This window comes from Pelmatolapia mariae, linkage group LG17, assembly GCF_036321145.2.
Source record: "Pelmatolapia mariae isolate MD_Pm_ZW linkage group LG17, Pm_UMD_F_2, whole genome shotgun sequence".
NCBI lineage: Eukaryota > Metazoa > Chordata > Actinopteri > Cichliformes > Cichlidae > Pelmatolapia > Pelmatolapia mariae.
In genome coordinates this window covers 26010260-26031386 of record NC_086242.1, presented here as the reverse complement: position 1 = coordinate 26031386, position 21127 = coordinate 26010260, and the positions used below count along the sequence as shown (strand labels likewise).

The following is a 21127-nucleotide window of genomic DNA, read 5'->3' as shown; positions in this document are numbered from 1 at the left end:
CCCAATTGCCCACACCTGAGCTTATGAAAGGGACAAAAACCAGCTCTGCCTACCAGGGGCAGTTCCCAGACTCAGGACTCACCTATCACACATGCATTTGGTGTTGGGGAGGCTGCTGCTTACAATCCCCTGTACAGTTTTCATGACCATCAGCAGGGCCATCTTCTGGGAGGAGGACAGGGAACTCTCAACTACACATCTGAGTGATATTTTGCAGCATTCTCTATTGTCAGCTGAGAACCTTCACAGACATATGCCCATTGTTGTAGTTGTAATCCGATTACTTTTTTCAAGTAACGAGTAAATAAGTGATTACTATTGCAAAAAAGGTAATTAGATTACCGTTACTTTCCCGTAAGCACGCTGTGTTACTGCGTTACTAAAACCGTGATTTTTTTTAATGAGTGTCTCATGACAATGACGTAAGCGAGTGCGACATTCATGGGAACCAGCTGTGTGCAGATCAACAATGGATAATATATCAAGTGCGGGAGAGAGTATGACCGTGCAGCGTTTAAAGCATGGAAGTACTGACCTTACTTTGAGTTTAATTACATAAAAAGTGACAAAAACATTAGCGTCCGCTGTTCACTGCTTGGGAAGAAAACTTCTTTTTACAGTGAAAAAACCCCTTAACTTCCGAGCAAGCACCGAGTACGCTACCACAGAATGGGAAATTCACAGAGAAATTTGCGGATTCTTCCACTTACCGCTGCGGCACACCAGCACCAGGGCAAACATCCGCCTGCCCCACTCCTGCTAAACAGGTGAAAATAGAGCAACAGGACCGCTGAGTCTTTGATTTTATTTATTTTCTGCTGTGTTTTACTTGCATCTATTTGAAAGACTGAGTGTAAACACAAAAACCTATTTTATTTTATGTGCGGGAATGTGCAGAAAATAGGTTTAAATGTTAAAAAAATTTCTTCCAGTCAGAGAATGTTGCATATAATTTAATTTTTGCTTGATGCATAAAGTTAAAAGATTAAAATAAATAAAATGATCCAAGTATAGCCAGTGTACCATCAAGTGGTCCTTTTTTCCTAAATTGGTTTGAAAACCACATAAAAATCTGGCTCCAAAAAGCTTTCAAGACAGGGCAATGCCAAAATAGATGTGCAAGGGAACCTTCACCGATATTACATCTATCACATAAGGGGGATACAGAATTATAGATCCGGTTAAGTTTAGAAAAATGTAATCTGTGAATGACTTTAAACTTTTGCATCAATCGAATCTTTTTCCTTTTCATAAAAACAGATAATTACAATGGGTATGCTGGCTGCAAAGAAACGTATTCTTTTACAGTGGCGGTCTTCTTCGGCCCCGTGTTTTAAAAGGTGGCTTAATGAGATGGTGTCTGTGGCCAGGGTGGAACAGATGAGATTTGATAGAAAGGGGAAATTGGCGAGTTTTTCATCATCATCATCATCATCATCGTTTATTTGTATAGCACTTTAAGAACACACCAAGCAGACCAAAGTGCTGAACAATACAGATCAAAACAACTAACAAATTAAAAATACCATAAAATCATAAAAAAAAATGATTGGCAGCCATTTCTAGAATTCTTAAAAATTAACTGATCATAATTCATGCCTCACACTCCGCGTGAATTTTCTTATTTTATTTTATTTTATATTACTCTTCATTTAGTTAACATTGTTATAATAGTTTTGGGGGTTGTATTTTTTCTTCCTCTTTTTTCTCCTTCTTTTTCTTTTTCTGCTTATAAGTTCACAAATGCTAAACGAAGTAATTGTCCTCAATTGAATCTCTATAAGCATGCTGTGTTTAATTTAAAAGCAAAAAATAAAATAATAAAAAAAAAAACCCAAATAAAACAAATTTTAAAAAGAGGCTTTTTTCCATTTGATTACATTTTATATGATGGATTAGACAGAAAGTAGAATTGGGCTGAAAGATCTATTGCTTTATCACCTATTCAGATTGTAAATCGTGTTTTTAAAAAGTAACTAAGTAACTAATTACTTTTGAAAATAAGTAATCAGTAAAGTAACGGGATTACTTTTTGTGGGAAGTAATCAATAATTAGTTACTGATTACTTTTTTCCAGTAATTTGACCAACACTGTGTTAAGTCAAATTGTTGAATGTTGTCATTGTGGTTCTTAAATTTGTAAAGTCTTAGTTCAAGCAGTAGGATCAAGACATTCCTTTGTCCCCCTCCCCAGCCTCTCGAAGTTCTGGGAGGAGGCTGTAGTATTTTATCACAAGCACATCCCTTGTGAAGATTCTGTTTGATGTTCCTTCCTGCTTTTATGATCCTTTTGGTGAGCAGGAGGTCACACAAACGCACCCCCACCACACACACACACACAGTGCCTTGTCTTAGAACCATTGGGGGGTTTTACGGTGAGAGGTGCTTGTGTTGTGTTGTAGTGTGTAAACTGTAACTGTCATGGGAATAAATAGCTGCGAGGGAAGCTACTCTTTGAAGGATTTGGGCTAGAGACAGGTGATGAGCATTATGCTCCACCGCCTGGTTCTGACCAAGGCTTCCCTCGTTAGCGAGTTAAAAACCGGTTGAAGATGTTCTGTTATGTCTTGTGTTCTTCATGAGGAATAAGTCTCTAAACTAGTGGGGCATGTGGAAACACAGACCCAACACACTGCATCCGACACAACGGTTGCAGCACTGAGCTGTGTCCTCTTCCGTTTCAGTCCATTTAATTCCACATCTCCATCTCCTGCCCTTCCATTGAACAGTCCGGTACATGCAAGCCCCCCAGGTTCTCTTCAACAACCACAACACCACGTCTCCTGTACAAGTTAAATGGGTACAGTCATATCTGTTCATCATCAATCATCTCCTCACATTTCAAAAATGACAAAAAAATTTCCCCACATTTTTTTTAAAGGAAGCATGTTTACCCTTAATCATAGACGTAAGTTTCTCCAAAGCAAGGGATTTCAACAATGTCGACAGCCAAGTTCTCAAGTGTGGTCTAGTAATGGATCTCCTTGATTTGACTATGCTATATTTTGCCTGGCGGACTGATCCCCGGCTACCAAGACTGGCAATTGGGACATGGAATGTCACCTCTCTGGTGGGGAAGAAGCCTGAGTTAGTGCGTGAGGTTGAGAGGTACCGGCTAGATATAGTCGGGCTCACCTCTACGCATGGCTTGGGCTCTGGAACCAGTCTCCTGGAGAGGGGCTGGACTCTGTCTCAGTCTGGAGTTGCCCCTGGTGAGAGGTGGCGGGCTGGGGTGGGTATTCTAATATCCCCTCGGTTTGCTGTCGGTACGTTGGAGTTCTTCCCGGTGGATGAGAGGGTTTGTTCCGTGCACCTTAGGATCGGGGAACGGGTCCTGACTGTCATCTGCGCTTATACACCGAGTGGCAGTTCAGAGTACCCAGCCCTCTTAGAGTCCCTGGGTGGGGTGCTGGAAGGTGCTCCACCTGGAGACTCTTGCACCTAAACGCGTAGTGAGGGTGTGCTGGGAACGCCTAGCAGAGGTCCCAGTCCGCGAGGTCTTCAACGCACACCTCCGACAGAGCTTCAACAGCATTGGCGATCATGACTCAAGAGTTTGGAGTTCGCCTTGTAATCGGAAGGTTGCCGGTTCGAGCCCCGGCTTGGACAGTCCCAGTCGTTGTGTCCTTGGGCAAGACACTTCACCCGTTGCCTACTGGTGGTGGTCAGAGGGCCCAGTGGCGCCAGTGTCCGGCAGCTCTGTCAGTGCGCCCCAGGGTGGCTGTGGCTACAATGTAGCTTGCCATCACCAGTGCGTGAATGGGTGGATGACTGGATGTGTAAAGTGCTTTGGGGTCCTTAGGGACTAGTAAAGCGCTATACAAATACAGGCCATTTACCATTTACCATTCCGAGGGAGACTGGGGACATTGAGTCCGAAGGTCCGAAGGCCGCAAGGTGGTTGGTGCCTGTCGTGGTGGTAATCCCCGAACCAAATGGTGGACACCAGAGGTGAAGGGAGCCACCAGGCTGAAGAAGGAGTCCTATTGGGCTTGGTTAGCCTGTGGGATTTCGGAGGCAGCTGACAGGTACCGACAGGCAAGCGGAATGCGGCTTGGGTATGGCTGAAGCAAAAACTCGGGTGTGGGAGGAGTTCGGAGAGGCCATGGAAAAAGACTTTCGGACTGCCTCGAAGAGATTCTGGCAAACCGTCAGGTGTCTCAGGAGGGGAAAGCGGTGCTCTACCTGCACTGTGTATAGTGCTGGCAGGGCGCTGCTGACTTCCACTGAGAAAATTGTCAGGCGGTGGAAGGAATACTTCGAGGACCTCCTTAATCCCACTGACATGTCTTCCGAGGAGGAAGCAGAGTCTGGGGATGACGGGGATGACCCGCCAATTTCCGGGGGCGAGGTCACTGAGGCAGTTATACAACTCCTTGGTGGCAGAGTCCCTGGTGTGGATGAAGTCCGCCCCGAGTTCCTGAAGGCTCTGGATGTTGTAGGGCTGTCCTGGTTGACACGCCTCTACAATGTTGCGTGGGGATCAGGGGCAGTACCCCTGGACTAGCAGACCAGGGTGGTGGTCCCCATCTTTAAGAAGGGGGACCGGAGGGTGTGTTCCAACTACAGGGGGATCACACTCCTCAGCCTCCCTGGGAAAGTCTGTGCCAGGGTGCTGGAATGGAGATGTCCTGTGGGAGGTGCTGCAGGAGTATGGGGTGGGGCCATTCGATCCCTGTACAACGATTGCAAGAGCTTGGTTCGCATTGCCGGCAATAAGTCGGACTTGTTCCCGGTGGGTGATGGGCTCCGCCAGGGCTGCCCTTTGTCACCGATTGTGTTCATAAGTTTTATGGACAGGATTTCTAGGCTATTTCTTGGCTTCATCGAGTGATGGCCTCCAGCTCGCACCGGAATGGTTCGCAGCCGAGTGTGAAGCAGCGGGAATGAGGATCAGCACCTCCAAATCTGAGGTCATGGTTCTCAGCCAGAAAAGGGTGGAGTGCCCACTCCGGGTCGGGGATGAGTTCCTGCCCCAACTGGAGGAGTTCAAGTATCTCGGGGTCTTGTTCGCGAGTGATGGGAGAAGGGAGCCGGAGATCGACAGACCGATTGGTGCTGCGGCCGCAGTGATGCGGACACTGCACCGGTCTGTCGTGGTGAAGAGGGAGCTGAGTGTAAAAGCGAAGCTCTCAATTTACCGGTCGAGCTACGTCCCTATCCTCACCTATGGCCACTAGCTGTGGGTCGTGACCGAAAGAACGAGATCGCGGATACATGCGGCGGAAATGAGCTTCCTACAAAGGGTGGCTGGCCTCTCCCTTAGAGACAGGGTGAGAAGTTCAGCCATCCGGGAGGGGCTCAGAGTAGAGCCGCTGCTCCTCCACATCGAAAGGAGCCAGTTGAGGTGGTTCGGGCATCTGACAAGGATGCCTCCTGGGCGCCTCCTCGGTGAGGTTTTCCGGGCATGTCCCACCGGGAGGAGGCCCCGGGGCAGACCCAGGACACGATGGAGAGATTATATCTCTCGGCTGGCCTGGGAGAGTAAGTAAGTAAGTAAGTAAAACTTTATTTATATAGCACCTTTCAAGATAAAAATCACAAAGTGCTTCACAGAAGCTAAAACCTAAAAATAAAAATCAACCAAAAGCAAGTTTAAAAAGATGAGTTTTTAGCTGTTTTTAAAAAGCGACCACTGAGTCCACAGATCTCAGGCTCAAAGGGAGAGAGTTCCACAATCTGGGGGCCACAGTTACAAAAGCTTTGTCGCCTTTTGTTTTCAGCCTCGTGTGCTGGACAGCCAGCAAGCCCTGGTCACATGACCTCAGGGACCTGCTGGGAATGTATGGATGTAAAAGTTCACTTATATATGTTGGTGCTTGTCCATGCAGAGCCCTGAAAGTCAAGGTCAAAACCTTAAACTGGATTCTGAATTTAACGGGGAGCCAGTGCAACTGAATCAGCAGGGGTGTGACATGGGAGTACTTGGAGGACTTGGTCAGAAGCTTTGCAGCAGCGTTCTGAACAACTTGCAGATGCTCCAAAGAGGCTTTACATAAACAAGTAAACAAAGAATTACAATAGTCCAGACGAGATGAAACAAATGCATGAATGACAATTTCTAATTCAGAGTGCGATACAATGGGACTCAGCTTAGCAATGTTTCTCAAGTGATAAAAACAGGAGCGAACCAGAGATTTTACATGGGCATCCAAAGTCAGAGCTGAGTCAATACTAACACCAAGGCTCCTGATAGACGGTTTTGCAAATGTAGCAAGTGGACCCAAGTTTTCCATAACACTAGGTCCAAAATTTTTAGGAGCACAAACAAGAACTTCAGTCTTCTTCTCATTTAGTTGAAGAAAGTTTCCAGCCATCCAACATCTAATGGAGTCTATGCACTTATGCAAAATCTGTAGCTTGGAAACATCATGGGGCTTAAAGGAGATATATAACTGAATATCATCTGCATAGCAGTGATACGAAATGTCCTTAAAAGTGCTCAATAAGTGTTGAAGAGGAAGTAAATACAGTAAGAACAATAAAGACCCCAAAACTGAACCTTGTGGCACACCATAGGCAAGAAAAGTAGAAGAGGAACTGTACTTAGAGGTAGCAACAGAAAAGGATCGTTCATGCAAATAGGATTCAAACCAGTCCAAAGCAGCCCCTGATATACCCACCCAGTGTCTCAGCCTATCTAGCAGAATATGATGGTCCACAGTATCAAAGGCGGAGGTCAGGTCCAACATCAACAGAACGGAGCATTCTCCTGCATCACATCTCATCAAAATGTCGTTGGAGACTCTAAGAAGTGTGGTTTCAGTAGAGTGAGCTCTACGAAAGCCAGATTGGAATTTATCCAGAATGCTGTATTCATCTAGAACAGCTATAAGCTGCTTAGCCACCACCTTTTCTAAAATCTTAGCAATGAACGGTAATTTTGAAATCGGTCTGTAGCTACTGAGAAGAGAAGCATCAAGCTTGGGTTTTTTTTAACAGTGGGTGAATAACAGCATTCTTACAATAAACAGGGACCTGACCAGAAACCAGTGAGGTATTGATAATTGTGAGCACACAGGGACCAATAGACTGAAAGACATTTTTAAACAAAGATCCAGGTAAAATATCAAGAGAGCAGGAGGATGCTTTCATTGAATTAACTAACTTGACCTTGGTGAGAGCCTTGGTGTTCCCCCGGATAAGCTGGAGGAGGTGGCTGGGGAGAGGGAGGTCTGGGCTTCTCTGCTTAGGCTGCTGCCCCCGCGACCCGGCCCCAGATAAAGCGGAAGAAGATGGATGGATGGATGGATGGATATTTCGGTGCTTTATTTTCCTGAGATGTCATACACTTCAAATTCTAGCCAATTGTTTTACCTTTCCAAGGATAGTAGGCGGGCCCAGGTACATACGTTCTTTTAGAGCAGAGCTACAGATTAAAAATGCCCAAGGAAAAGCGGTCAACAGTCTGGCTGTACTTCACAGCAAAAGATGCAAACTCAGCAGCCTGCAACAAGTGCTTTCAGGTGATACTGTGCAAAGGAGGTAACACCTCCAATCTGATGAAACACCTGGCGACGCATAGCGGGTTTTTTTTAAAGCCAAGAAATGCACGGTACCTACTACGGGTGTGGTGCCTGTTATCGAACCTGGAGTTAGCAACATCCACCAAGAACCCGAAGAGGACAGTCCTGGCCCTAGCCCTGCCGGTGTAGCAGAAATTATGACGGATGATGATGGCAGCAGCAGCCGTTCTTCTCTGGGTGAGTAGCTTAATGTTGTTCGTGTGTAATTTACGTTGAGTACGCTAACCACATTATTAAATTAATGCATGTAAGGTGAACTAGCAAACACCGTCATAGTTACATGCGGCTGTCTTCATGTTTGATGGCAGATACTCCCTTCACCCTGGCCAAAAAGGCTAAAATGACCAAAGAAAAAGTGGAAAACAGCTAAACATGAGAAGTTTTAGGACAAAGTTTGTGTGTTTTCCATTGTTTAAGCACTGCTTCCAGCCAAGAGTGATACCATATATGCCCAATAGCTGAAAAAAATGCTAACATTGTTATCTTTTTACAAAGAAAAAACCAGCTAAACATGAGAGGTTTTAGGACAAAGTTTGTGTTCTCCATTCTTTAAGCACCGGTTTGAGCACCGTTTAAGCACTGACACCTTTTCAAAAGTACTGGTTTGGCACTGGTATCGGATAAAACCTAAACGATACCCATCCCTAATCAAAAGGAGCTGAAAAAATGTCTTATTGTTAATTCAAAGCTTGAAACGTACCTCCGACCATATTAACCCTTTAAAGCCGGTCGGAGCGGGCACGCTCCGTTTTGCGTAACTATTTTTAAATCCCCGTAGAACCGGAACCACGTAGGCTAGCGCAATACTTTTTTTTGCATATGAAACCGGAGGAGTTGTACTTACATCTCATGCCATCAGCTTGTCCTAGGTCATGGTTTCCTTCCACATATAGCTTTGCAAAAATTGCATAAAAAGCACTTGCAGGAACAAAAACATAATATTCCAAAAACACGCTTTGCCGATCCGATCAGCTGTTCATAACACTTCCTACATTGAAATAGATGTCAGCGGAACTATCGCATGTCCGCCATTACCTGCCCGAAACCGGAAGTGATGTCATTTTCGCGGAAAATGTAGTTTTTTACTTGTAGGCCTTATAAGCCTATACTGGTGTTTTTAAAAGTCATGTTTGACTTTATGCTTCTCTGTATAGTTTCTAGGACACTTAGAACTCAAATTGCACTGCTTTAAATAGTTTATTTTGATGCACAATGCTGTTTTCTTTGCAAATTTGCATTATAGGATTGTTTTTCGTTTTTTCTGCAGTATATAAAAATTGGTGTATCTGAAAAATAAAACTATGAAGACACTCAAAATAAATTCTTCAGCTTTGCTAATACGAGTTTCTGCTGAGGTAAGCCTCTCTGAAAACGCCCCATTTGCGTTTTTTATTTCTTGGTTTGTGTCACGGTTTGTGAAGACAGACCGTGCGGAGGTGTGTGTGGTGGACCCAGGTGCGAACACAAGTGAGGAGATGGGAGTGAACTTAAACAAAAAGCGAGCCTTTTATTGTGGCTGATGAACACGAATAAAACAAACGCGTGGGGACTGGAGGACAGGAGACTGAACTGCAGGGGACTGGAGGACAGGAGACTGAACTGCAGGCGAGTGAACCGACTGGACTGGAAGCTGAACAGCAGGCGAGTGAACTGACTGGACTGGAAGCTGAACAGCAGGTGAGTGAACTGATTGGACTGGAAGCTGAACAGCAGGCGAGTGAACCGACTGGACTGGAAGCTGAACAGCAGGCGAGTGAACTGATTGGACTGGCAAAGCTAATAGCTGAGAAGAGGTGGGTGAGGCTAGGGAGCTAGGCGCTGGTGGTGTGAGTCTCTGGCGACTCAGGGGGCCCCTGAGAGCCAGGCGAGTTCCCCGGAAAATGTGCAGATAATCGGGAGTGAGCCACAGCTCTCCCCAGAGCTCCTTCTCTAGCTGGGCACAAGCTGCTTCCTGTCGCTCATAGAGGTCAGAATCCATGACACCCGTAGTAGACCCTTCTGAGAAACTAAACACAGTTCTTTCAGCTTTAGAGCACAATTCCGTTATAGTTTCCGGCCCCGGCAAATCAATGTTCATCTCACTCTTCTCCATAGAAGGATCGTGAGACACCAAAACACAGTCACTCACCGGAGGTAGCGCGGTGCAATGGCGGCGCCGATGCCGCTTCTTTCTGGAAGCAGGTGCGATGGACACTGATGCCACCAAAGCAGAGGGTGATGTGGCAGCAATCTCCTCATCTTCTGCCCACATCCTCGCTAAAAACGAGGCGGGGGAAATAAAGTCTGAGCAGGGCGTTGAGGGCGAGCGGCCGAGGCGAGGCAACAGATGAGAGCTCCCTGTCGGGACGGAGCCAAGGCTTCCAACGCAGCTCCTCCTCGCGATAAGCCCGTAACACTTGCTGCCGCTCTTCCTCACCGAAGTCCGTGGCTTCCGGCATCTCCATGCGCCGCGCTGTGCGGCTAGACGGTGGCGAAGACGCGGAAGCCGATGAAGCGTGATCCTGTTTTAGGTTTAGTTCTGCGTTTAATCGGCATCCTGTCAGAGAGGATATCAGTAAAAGGATGGCTTTAACTGAGGCGTAGGCGTACTCGAAGGATGTAGAGGTCGGAACTCAAAGTTTTGCTGCTGTTCAGGTGGACGCCATAACCCGTAAAATACACTATTTACTGAATATTCACTCTCAAACAACTACTCTCTAAATGTAGCCTGTGTGTGTGCTTTTTGGTGTTCTTGTCTTTGTGCAGCATTGAGACCGTGAGGAGGGTTCCCGAATCTGGGCTGCCTTTAAAGAGCTCGTCAAAAGCCACTATTTAGAAAAGTGGGTGAGCTTCAATTGACACTAATTTGTTGTATGACAAACAATCAGTGAAACACCAGCTTGTAAGTCACGGCTACCTTTCTGTTCGTGAACATTACTTATCCATTTTCTCCTTCATATCCAGGAATCCTGTGGCATGGAATTGGAGAGAGCGCAGAGACTTTTGTTAATGATGGGGAGGGTGAGGCTTCGTGAAACACTGCAATGTTTGAAGTATTTGTGCCTGAACTGTATCAAGGCTTTGAAACAATCTGAAACCAATGCCACAGTGACACCTGCTGCCCAATTTGACAACTGCCAAATCCTGATAGTGTTGTTCTGTCAAACAATGACACAGCCAAGGCCTGTACAATTTTAACCTCCTAGGACCTGGCGTCCACATATGTGGACATCACATTTTGGGTTATTTAGACCAAAATACTCAATTTTGCTCTACAAGGGCCAGATATCCACTTACGAGGACATTATACTGCTACTGTCCTATCGAAATTTTATATAAATATCCTCATATGTGGCTCTCATTTTTCTTAGAAAAAAAATTGGGAATAAAAAATCTGGTAATTCTTTGTTTTTACATTCATCAATGTAAAACAATGTAAAATCGTCCCAATCAGCCCAAATATCAAAGAGAAATTAAAAATGCATACCGTGAAAGAGTTCAGGTCTTAGGAGGTTAAACTACTTATTATACCAGACTCTAAATATTGATGGTCATCGCATGTTTTGGAGAAATCCCTGCACAAACAAGACAAGAAAAATATTGAGCCTGTTAAAGTGTGTGAAGCACACCAAAACCATTTTCAGTCATGGTCACATGATCTGGGTGTTTTGAACCATGCGTTGGAGCATAGTTTCAAAGCATCTGTGCTTGAGAAGCTCAACACATGCTGTGCCCGAATTCACGATGCGCCGAAGGATTCTACCTACCTACATCACGTAGGTAGTATCCTTCGACAGACGGGTAGGCAGGAAGTGAGCAGCTGTGGACAGCCCCCTTTTTTCCATACAAACTTTATTGAAAAAACAATGAGTATACAACATATAAACAGCTATGGACAACCTGTCTTCGTTCAAGTCCGCCCTTACTTTCGTGTTTTCCAGTCGCTAGCACCACAGCGCGAAAACTTTTAAATGGACACAGAAATGTCGCTCCATTTTTATATACATTTTTAATTCTGGAGGAGCTAGAAAAAATTTGTCATCGCCATCTCTTTGAAACCTTTAGAATTTTTGGTTTCTTTTTTTTCATAACACTTTATCAAACTGCTGTCTGCTACAGAGTTACAAGTATTGTACTGGTAGTAATATAGCTTCCACCATCTCCTGCTTGCATATTGTTGAAAACAACTTAGTGGTGTGGCAGCCGTCGATTGAGCCAGCCCTGCAAACCTTGTGGATGGACGATGCAGTGGACAGTGGGAGGAAGCATCCTAAAGCTCTCTTTGCAGACCACCCTGTGTGATTCTCCACTCGTCGACCAGAAAGACAAAGCGCAGGTCTCAGTTGCAGCACCCCATCCATCCATGTCTAATCTTGCTTCGGCAGATTCAGCAACACTGCCAGAGACTTCCTCTAATCTATTAAAGTTGTTAAAGGAAGGGTCCAGGAACAGGTCACTCAGGTTAATCCTCTATAAACAACTGTAAGTACTATTTTTCCTTCTTTAAATATTGTTGGCATATTAGAAATATTCTTGTTTAATTGTTATTGTTATTTACTTTATTGCCATCAAATAAATATCCATGTAAAATTGTTCAAAGTTAGCGCTATGTTCATACATGTTAAAAATACCTGTAAATAAAATGAGTTCAGTGACAGTTAGTGTTTGTTGTAATGAATTTATTACTAACATAAAACTTTTAAACTAATGCAACACATATAACAATGTCACAAATGTATTCAAATAAATACATTTCTTAATGCATAACTCATTTTGGAATTGATCTTTCAAGAAGTGAAAACAGTCTGTCCATCCTCTCCCTGCTCTCTCCTCTCCTCATCCTCTCTTTGCTGCCTCATGTCCTCACTTATGAGGTCTAGCAGCTCATCATCCCTGTCTCTTTTCCTCTTCTTGATAACACAAATACATACTTTGTATTTCTTTTTAAGTTATCCCATTTCTTCTGGCCTGCAAGTGGGTGACTTTTCCCTGTAGGCCCATCTTCTCCAGAATTGTCTTGATCACACACACAACAAATAAGAGAGGAGATGAAACCATGGCAACTATGTTAATCCTTAAATCTAAAATTTTTTACAGCAGAACACCAGAGGAATACTGTCAGGACACCACAGGTTCTGTACAGCAGCGGTCCGTTAATCATTTGGTACCGCCGCGAGAGTTGAGGCTCAGGTGTGAAGTTTATGGGTTTCAGGGTTTTTATCGTTAACTCGGTTTCCCTGGGTCTTTTCCCGTGTGATAGTTGTGTGTCTTATTTTGAAAGAAATATTTACGTGATACAATAGCGACCAGAGAGCGTTAAGGGGCAGAGAGGAGGATGTTACTCTCAATTTTGGCGAATTTCAGGATGCTGCTGCTAATAAAGCTATACAATTACACAGTGAATTCATGTTTTTTATTATAGTTACAAAATACCACAGTTTTTGTCTTGGTCATATCATTTCATTTTGTTGTATTTTTCCGCGACACCTTAAAGGCCGGTCCTTGTCTGACATAAACCGGTCTGTGGCGCAAAAAACGTTGGGGACCACGGCTGTACAACATTAGGGTTAAATGTGTAAATTGATTTATTCTTGTACCTCCATGCCACAGTGGTGAATTCTTCACCGCAGTGAAGTAGTGATCGTTTTCTCCTCTTTTTAATCAATTGAGCCATTTGGTCTTTGTTCCCTACAACATATCACCAAAACATGAATTCACAAAAATCAAAATTGGCTGTATGTAAGCAGCAATACGTGAAAAACCGCAGAACCCACCACACAAGCTAGTTTACGGTTATTTTAATTAGAAAAAAACATGTCTATGCAGATGCTCATAGCTTAACAACACAACCACTACAAAAATTTAACTTTTGTACCACCAGATTTTCATAGTGTTTTCCTCTCCTGATTCGATCAACATTGTTATCAGAAAAAACGGCCCGCAATGAATCCTGGGATATGGTAGGACAAGAAGGATACACCGGACCCACCCTTAAAATTCGGTGAAAAGTAGGACACATTTGTCGCCACATTTGGAGTACTCTTTGAGTACAGCCTTCGTGGCTTCGTTATGACATCATTGCCTCTAAATATGGCATTTGGAGCATCCTTCCCCTGAATTTGGACACAGCCATCCTTCAAATTCGGGGAAAAGTAAGATGCATTTGTCGCCACATTTGAAGGACTCTTTGAATTCGGACAGCCTTTGTCGTGTCGCTGTGACGTCATTGCCTCCAAATACAGCATTTGAAGCATCCTTCCCCTGAATTCGGACACAGCTACAGTGTTAAAATGGCTGTTTCAAGCTTCCCATCCCTATAGTTCTGGGGAAACTGTGGAGGGAGTGTTTTTTCCCGACAGTGACGAAACCTGACACTGTTTTAATGGGAAAGTGTGACTTTCCCCTACCATCAGCCAGTGTTGTTTTTAGTTAAACCTTAAGCTGACCTTTTATTTTCTGCATCCATTTTTGTTTCATTTGCTATCAACTGTTACATGGCTGAAGTGTCTTCAAATAAACCATCCTTCAGCTTTTTCAGGACAACTATTGAATTTTTCAATAAAAGAGGTTAGAAATGGATTATGCAAGACATCTGGTCAAGAAAAGGCTATTTATGTTATGCATATTTTAATGACCGCAACTTTAAGTCACCATGTAGCCTTTCAACAAAGAGAATCTGATAATATTTCTAGCATTTTAAGGCAATAATAATGGTAAGACTTATTGGAACAATCTTGTTGGGACCTAATTTTTGACGTATCATTGACATGTTGATCATTAGGGTGTATAGTAGTAGTACACCACGAATGAGCAACGTGTCAGTGACATTTTTGTTTTGCTTAAACTCGTTACATGTTTAATATTATTGTTGCTGCTTTATTGTATGGTGTTTTGGTGCTTTGTACAGCACTTTGTCAAAATAGTGCTTTATAAATAAATTGGAATGGATTAGATGTGCCAAGTAAACAGATGTATGAGGATGTGCCGTTTTTCTGTCAAGAATGTTTTATGAAATAAAATAATTGATTAAATAGAAAACCAAGAATTCATGGCTCATTTAAAAAGGTAAATTATTCAGTGTGAGAATTGCTGCAGTAAAAAATATGGGCAGAAATCTGTGCCATCAGAAACTGAATTTGAATAAGTTAAATTTGAATCTGAATTGTAACTTGAATAAAAGCTTTTGAAAACTGAATTTGAATTAGTCTAATTTGAAATTGAATTTATGGTTTGAAAATGATCATCACTAAATTGAAATTGAATTTTATATATTGAAAATGAATTCATTTGCTTTGAAACTGCATTTTATCCTTTAAAAATTCAGCTCTCGAATAATTTCAGTTTCACTCTCACCATTCAGTTTCAGTTCTACAATTCAATTTCAGTTCCAAAATTCAGTTTTTTGGAACTTACTTCCGGTTCCGGTTCAAGAGTAAACGAGCGCAGATTAATAGAACTACGTTTTACCAGCGGGCCGAAAGTGTTATTGACGGGATTCTACAGCGTCTTGAGCTGAATTAAGACTTCAGAAGTCATTCGTCATGTCGAATGACCAGCGGATAAACTCTCAGGTTGGTAATAAATATATTACATGTATAAGAACAAGCGTCATGTTAACAAATGATAGCCGTACAGTAACTTTTATGCTTATTGTAGCTGTTAGCTAAAAACGCTAATTTAGCCTAGTTTGCCCTGAATTCAGCTTTGACAAACAAATATGATCGACTGTTTCTAGTAGAATTCCAAAGTTGTCATCTTGTACCCTGTCAGAGCCCTGTATGCTTGCAGAGACCCCTAGCTGGCCTTGAGGCGACTTTTGTTGTGATTTGGCGCTATATAAATAAAATTGAATTGAATTGAATACAGTAGGGAAACAGGCAAAACGGTGTCCAAACCTTTGTATTTTAGCTTTATTTATGTCTTACACAGCATCCCAACTCTTTAGCTAACTTAATAACTTTAGCTAAAGTGAATAGTTAGTCTAATTCATTAGCACAGCATTACTGGATCACCTGTTTAAAGTGATATAATATGATATACAACTATCACTGAAACAGCAAACTTTGTAAATAAACAAACAACACTTCTCATTCTCTAAACGTTTGGCCACAGCTGTAGATTACACTATCAGTGCTTGTTCACTCTTGACAATAATTACATTTCTAAATTCTCTTTGTGCATTTACAGGTAAACAATATCTAATATTTTATCAAAATGACTGCTTTGTCTTTGAAAAGGTGAAGAGCCTGAGGCCGGTGACAGTCCAGTTCTACTCTAAGTACATCCTTACGGTGGCTCACAGGACAAGGCCACATTCCTGTCCTGCCAGAAGAGAAGAGAAACTTCAGAGTCTTCATGCAGTTCAACCACACCTGTCATATTCCATATGACAGGGGTCTCAAACTCCAGTCCTCGAGGGATGCATGCAACTTTTCCATGTGTCCCTGGTGCAACACACCTGAATACAATTAGTAGGTCATTAGCAAGAGTGTAGAACTTGACTGCATGCTGAGGTGGCAACCCCTAACCCTACCTACTCAAGTAAATTTAAGTAAATATATGTATTTGGAAACATATACTTCTAAAATACTTTTATTGCACCATGTTCATTCACTCATGAGCTGCTGTAACGTGAATCAAATGGCTGAATTGCCAACTCAGCATGCATTCAAGTTCTATACTCTTGCTAATGACCTACTAGGTGTGTTGCAACAGGGACACATGGAAAAGTTGCAGGACAGCGGCCCTCGAGGACTGGAGTTTGAGACCCCTGCCGTATGGTGTTCATGCAGTTTTCTACCCCACAGTTACAAGCATGTCTGACTGCCTGTTCAGCATATGCAAAAATATGAGTTTAAGCATGTGATGACAAAGGCCTTCCATTATGGTGTTTGTCATCACATGTCACAGACATCTGGATGATCATTTGGAATAAACAAAAAACTTGTTACTTCATCTTTTATCTTTATTATTATTATTATTATTGTTCTTATTTTACATTTTTCATTGTTAGGCATTAGGTTTATTTATAGTAGTCCTTTCCAACTTCTTTCCCTCTTCCATGTTACTGTGTCAGCATCTGTTTGGGGTTGGGAGTGGAACAGAAAGTAAGGAAATCCAAAGTGCCATTAAAACCAGGAGAGGTTCTTATATTTCAGAAGAAGGGATTAATTCAAAAGAAATGACCTCAATGCCATATTTTATTTAGGAACCCTAGAGAGCACTTTGCCAAATAACACATTCTTATAATTTCACCCTCAGATGAGCCAAGCTACGACTGTCAGGGAAGGTGATGTAGGTACAGAGCATGTGAGAGTGGTTAAGTTGATGTCTCTTGTCTAGATGAAGGCACAAGAGGGATCAATGGCAATGCGTAGAGATTCAGTATCTTCAGTCTTCAGTGGACACTCCATTTCTGGCACAAAACACCTGTAAAAGATGATCGATTTAGGAGGTGACCCGACAACTTCAGCCTGTCAAACATAGCAATGGAGCAGTATGTTAAAAAAAAAAAAAACTAAGCATGCACTCAGTACTCTAAGAATTATTATGGTAGTTAAACACAGTGATAGTCACATATCATATCACTTCAAACGGAGGTGATCCAGTAATGCTGCACTAATGAATTAGACTAACTATTCACTTTAGCTAAAGTTATTAAGTTAGCTAAAGAGTTGGGATGCTGTGTAAGACATAAATAAAGCTAAAATACAAAGGTTTGGACGCTGTTTTGCATGTTTCCCTACTGTAGGGGTCTCTGCAAGCATACAAGGCTCTGACAGGGTACAAGATGACAACTTTGGATTTCTATTAGAAACAGTCGATCATATTTGTTTGTCAAAGCTAAATCCAGGGCAAACTAGGCTAAATTAGCTTTTTTTAGCTAACAGCTACAATAAGCATAAAAGTTACTGTACGGCTATCAATTGTTAACATGACGCTTGTTCTTATACACGTAATACATTTATTACCAACCTGAGAGTTTATCCGCTGGTCATTCGACATGACGAATGACTTCTGAAGTCTTAATTCAGCTCAAGACGCTGTAGATTCTCGTCAGTAACACTTTCGGCCCGCTGGTAAAACGTAGTTCTATTAATCTGCGCTCGTTTACTCTTGAACCGGAACCGGAAGTAAGTTCCAAAAAACTGAATTTTGGAACTGAAATTGAATTGTAGAACTGAAACTGAATGGTGAGAGTGAAACTGAAATTATTCGAGAGCTGAATTTTTAAAGGATAAAATGCAGTTTCAAAGCAAATGAATTCATTTTCAATATATAAAATTCAATTTCAATTTAGTGATGATCATTTTCAAACCATAAATTCAATTTCAAATTAGACTAATTCAAATTCAGTTTTCAAAAGCTTTTATTCAAGTTACAATTCAAATTCAAATTTAACTTATTCAAATTCAGTTTCTGATGGCACAGATTTCTGCCCATACGGTGGTTTGATCCCAGGCTGCTCCAGTCTGCATGCCAAATATCCTTGGGCAAGATACTAACCCCATGTTGCTCTCCGATTCATCCATCGGAGTGTGAATTGTTATGAACGTTAGATACTTAAGCTTAGAAGTGCTTGTGTGAATAGGTGTGATTGGGTGAATGAATTAGTTGTATAAAGCGCTTTGAGTGCTCAGACAGAGTAGAAAAGCGCTATATAAGAACCAGTCCATGTACCATTTAGCATCCATCGGAATCTGGTCAAAGTTCTGGTGAAGGGTGGGATATGAAGATCTCACAGAACAAAGCCTCTTCCACACATTCCCAGCAACTTCATCTATGAGTAGATGCCAAAACACCTGACACACCTCAGACTTATATAGGACACTTTTGTTGCATCAACTTTGTAGCTTGCTACAACTTTGATGCAACAAAAGTCTCAGTGTCTCACTGCTCCTATATCCTAAGACTCAGTGTTACTGGCAGCTTCCAGCTGTCCAGGCTGCTTTGGCTTTGTGCGTGTTCAATTAAAGGCTTGATCTGATAAAGCATATTAAACTTCTGTATAGACATGCAGAAATAACAGCAATGCAGCACCCAAAGGTCTGATGGTCTTACAACAGAGTTGAATTCTGACATTGTCTGTCTTTGTTCAATGGGCAAATAAACCAACTTTGTCACCTTCTGCCCAACATGCTGAGAAGACACTGTTACATTCTAAGTCTAGGTGTGCATTGAACTACAATAGCATCTTGCCTTCCATAACTGTTTTTTGAGGAAGTGATTAGTTTGCCTATAAGCTCTTCCAGTCCAGTGGTAAAGTGCATCCACGTGCTGCCTGTAAGCGCCATTTATTGTTACTTCATGTTTTTATTTCAGGTAATTTGTTTGAGGCCTATTCTAAAATGTTTGAGAATAATGTATTTTGTCATAATTTCAATTTATTTTGAAAAGTCTCAACAGGCTCTTCAGCTTTATTGTGAAAGGTTTATGTGAAAAAAAAAAACAAGCGGACTGCGGAGGCACACGCTGGGTTCACTGTTGTTGTTTCTAACGTCAACGTGTAAAAACAGTCACTTGTCCATCCATAGTGTGGTTATTTTAAATATAAGAGAAAGAGAGAACTTTAAGAAATTAATATAGCCACTACAGTGACCGTCAAACCGATAAAAAAAATATTGCCGTAAACAGTTTATTTTGCGACACCATGAAACAAATTATAGCATAATATGAAACAATAGAGGTTTTCATATCGTCATCCGATATATATCGTTATATCCATCAGCCCTACAATGACGGTATATTGTCACCTTAAGGGATGGCAAAGTGGGTCTCCTGAAGTACCTATGGAACATGAGGAACTATAGCACAACAGAAATGAGGAGACAGAATTGCTGACCCTTTCAGATTTAAGCCAACCAGGGAACATGAGAACAGCATCTATAGTGCATCTGTTGTATTTTAGCCACTCTTCTCTTAACTTTATTATAATTATTAACTGGATTCTGTAAAATTGGGGTTGAACGTCACAATGACAGCTTTGACAGCTGCAGTTACAAAAAAACTTGTGTATCTGAGCAGACGTACTTAGTAGAGAACTCAAAAGAAGAAGTTGGTCTCGACGATACAGATCCGATACCAATACTTTGTACAAAAACTTAATGTGTTATTGTATTTAAATTTATAGCTTCATAATGATTATAGGACATCAGACTACTTGTTCTTATTGTTTAATTAAGAAGAATTATCATATAGAAATAAAAAAAAAAATAGTTGTGTGTTAATTGACACTATTTGAACACGTATATCTTATCATTTAACATGTACTGTATTTTCGTTGCCCCATATCTCCTTGTAATAGTGACACCTGATTGAAGTTCAGATTACAGTTTTCACCTGTGTTGACTAGAGTTGACAGCTCATTTAAAGCAGTTAGAACATCCTGTGGCATCTCAGCTTGGCCTAACAATGACCTAAACAGTGTAATTTCCTGGTTCACAACAAACTGCTAATAGCTCACATCTACTGGTGGACACTGTGTTACATTGGTAAGTTTATCCAGTAGTCTTTGGCTAAGTTCATTTTAATTGCTCCTGGAACAAACAGCGGTTATTTAACACTACTGTATTAGCTTAATTTAATGATGACATTACAGACACACATGTCAGGCAACATAAAGGGTGGACTTAAAGATACTGTTCACATTAATGTCAACATTGGATACTCTGCCATTGTTTATTAAAAGTGTAATATCTAACAATATCACTCAAAGTTATCCTCAGATATCTCTCTCCCCCAGTCTCCTCCCTACCTCTTATATTAGTGTAAGTGTGACAAACAATGTATGAAATTCGTAACAAGTAATCATAAAATAGCATTAATATATGTGTGCGTGTGACAGACTTCTTGACACTGAATATGAGAACGAGCATGTGAAGGGAAAACAATTTATTTCAGCAACAGGAAATACTGTGATCTGATTGTTTGGTAGGACTGTGAAAAAGACCAATAATTGGATATTTACATTCATTCAATTTATATTGTTAGAATATAATAGTTAATATACACTTAAACACAATCACATTAATACTGAACTGCTTGTTTTAGATCCTGCTTTTGCTGGATTCTGAAAATAACACAAAAACAGTGCACATTTTTAAAATATTTAGTGTTTTACACATTACATTAGAATTAAAAAATGTTTAACTTATTCTTTCTAAGAGTGGACCAGTACTTTTTCAGTAATTTTACACATTTATTTCTTAGAATTCAAGTCCAAAGAGAGGTGCTGACAGATTTCTTTCTTTCTCAGCTTTTTCTTTATCATGTAGAAAAGCAGTTAAAGATGTGACTTCTTTACACTAACAGAAAAGAGGGTTTCACTGGTCCACTTGAGATCAAAGTGGCTGTATGTGGCCTGCGATGTAAAATCAGTTTGATACCCCTGATTTGCACTATCTGCTTCAGTCTTTGTCGATGTGCACATTTTGTAAACTGTCTGTGAGAAGCTGAGGACAGTACTGCTTGAAATCCACCGTGCAGCTGCTCACTTCTTTTTTCGCATCATGAGCCCGTGCCAGCTTGGAGATGTCCGCTGATCACTCTGCATTCCTTTACACATAACTGTTATGATCTCATTTCAGAAGGTGTCATAGTGTTCCAGATCATTTTCCAGTAGC

The 21127-nt window shown here is 41.7% G+C and overlaps 1 long non-coding RNA gene across 1 annotated transcript; it reads left to right on the top strand.

Annotated features, from left to right (window-relative positions):
* The first annotated feature begins 14836 nt into the window (after window positions 1–14836).
* On the top strand, window positions 14837–16460 carry LOC134647150 (uncharacterized). Its single transcript, XR_010096808.2, has 2 exons — window positions 14837–15076; window positions 15743–16460. It is a non-coding gene; the product is annotated as an uncharacterized LOC134647150 (long non-coding RNA).
* The last annotated feature ends 4667 nt before the right edge of the window (window positions 16461–21127 follow it).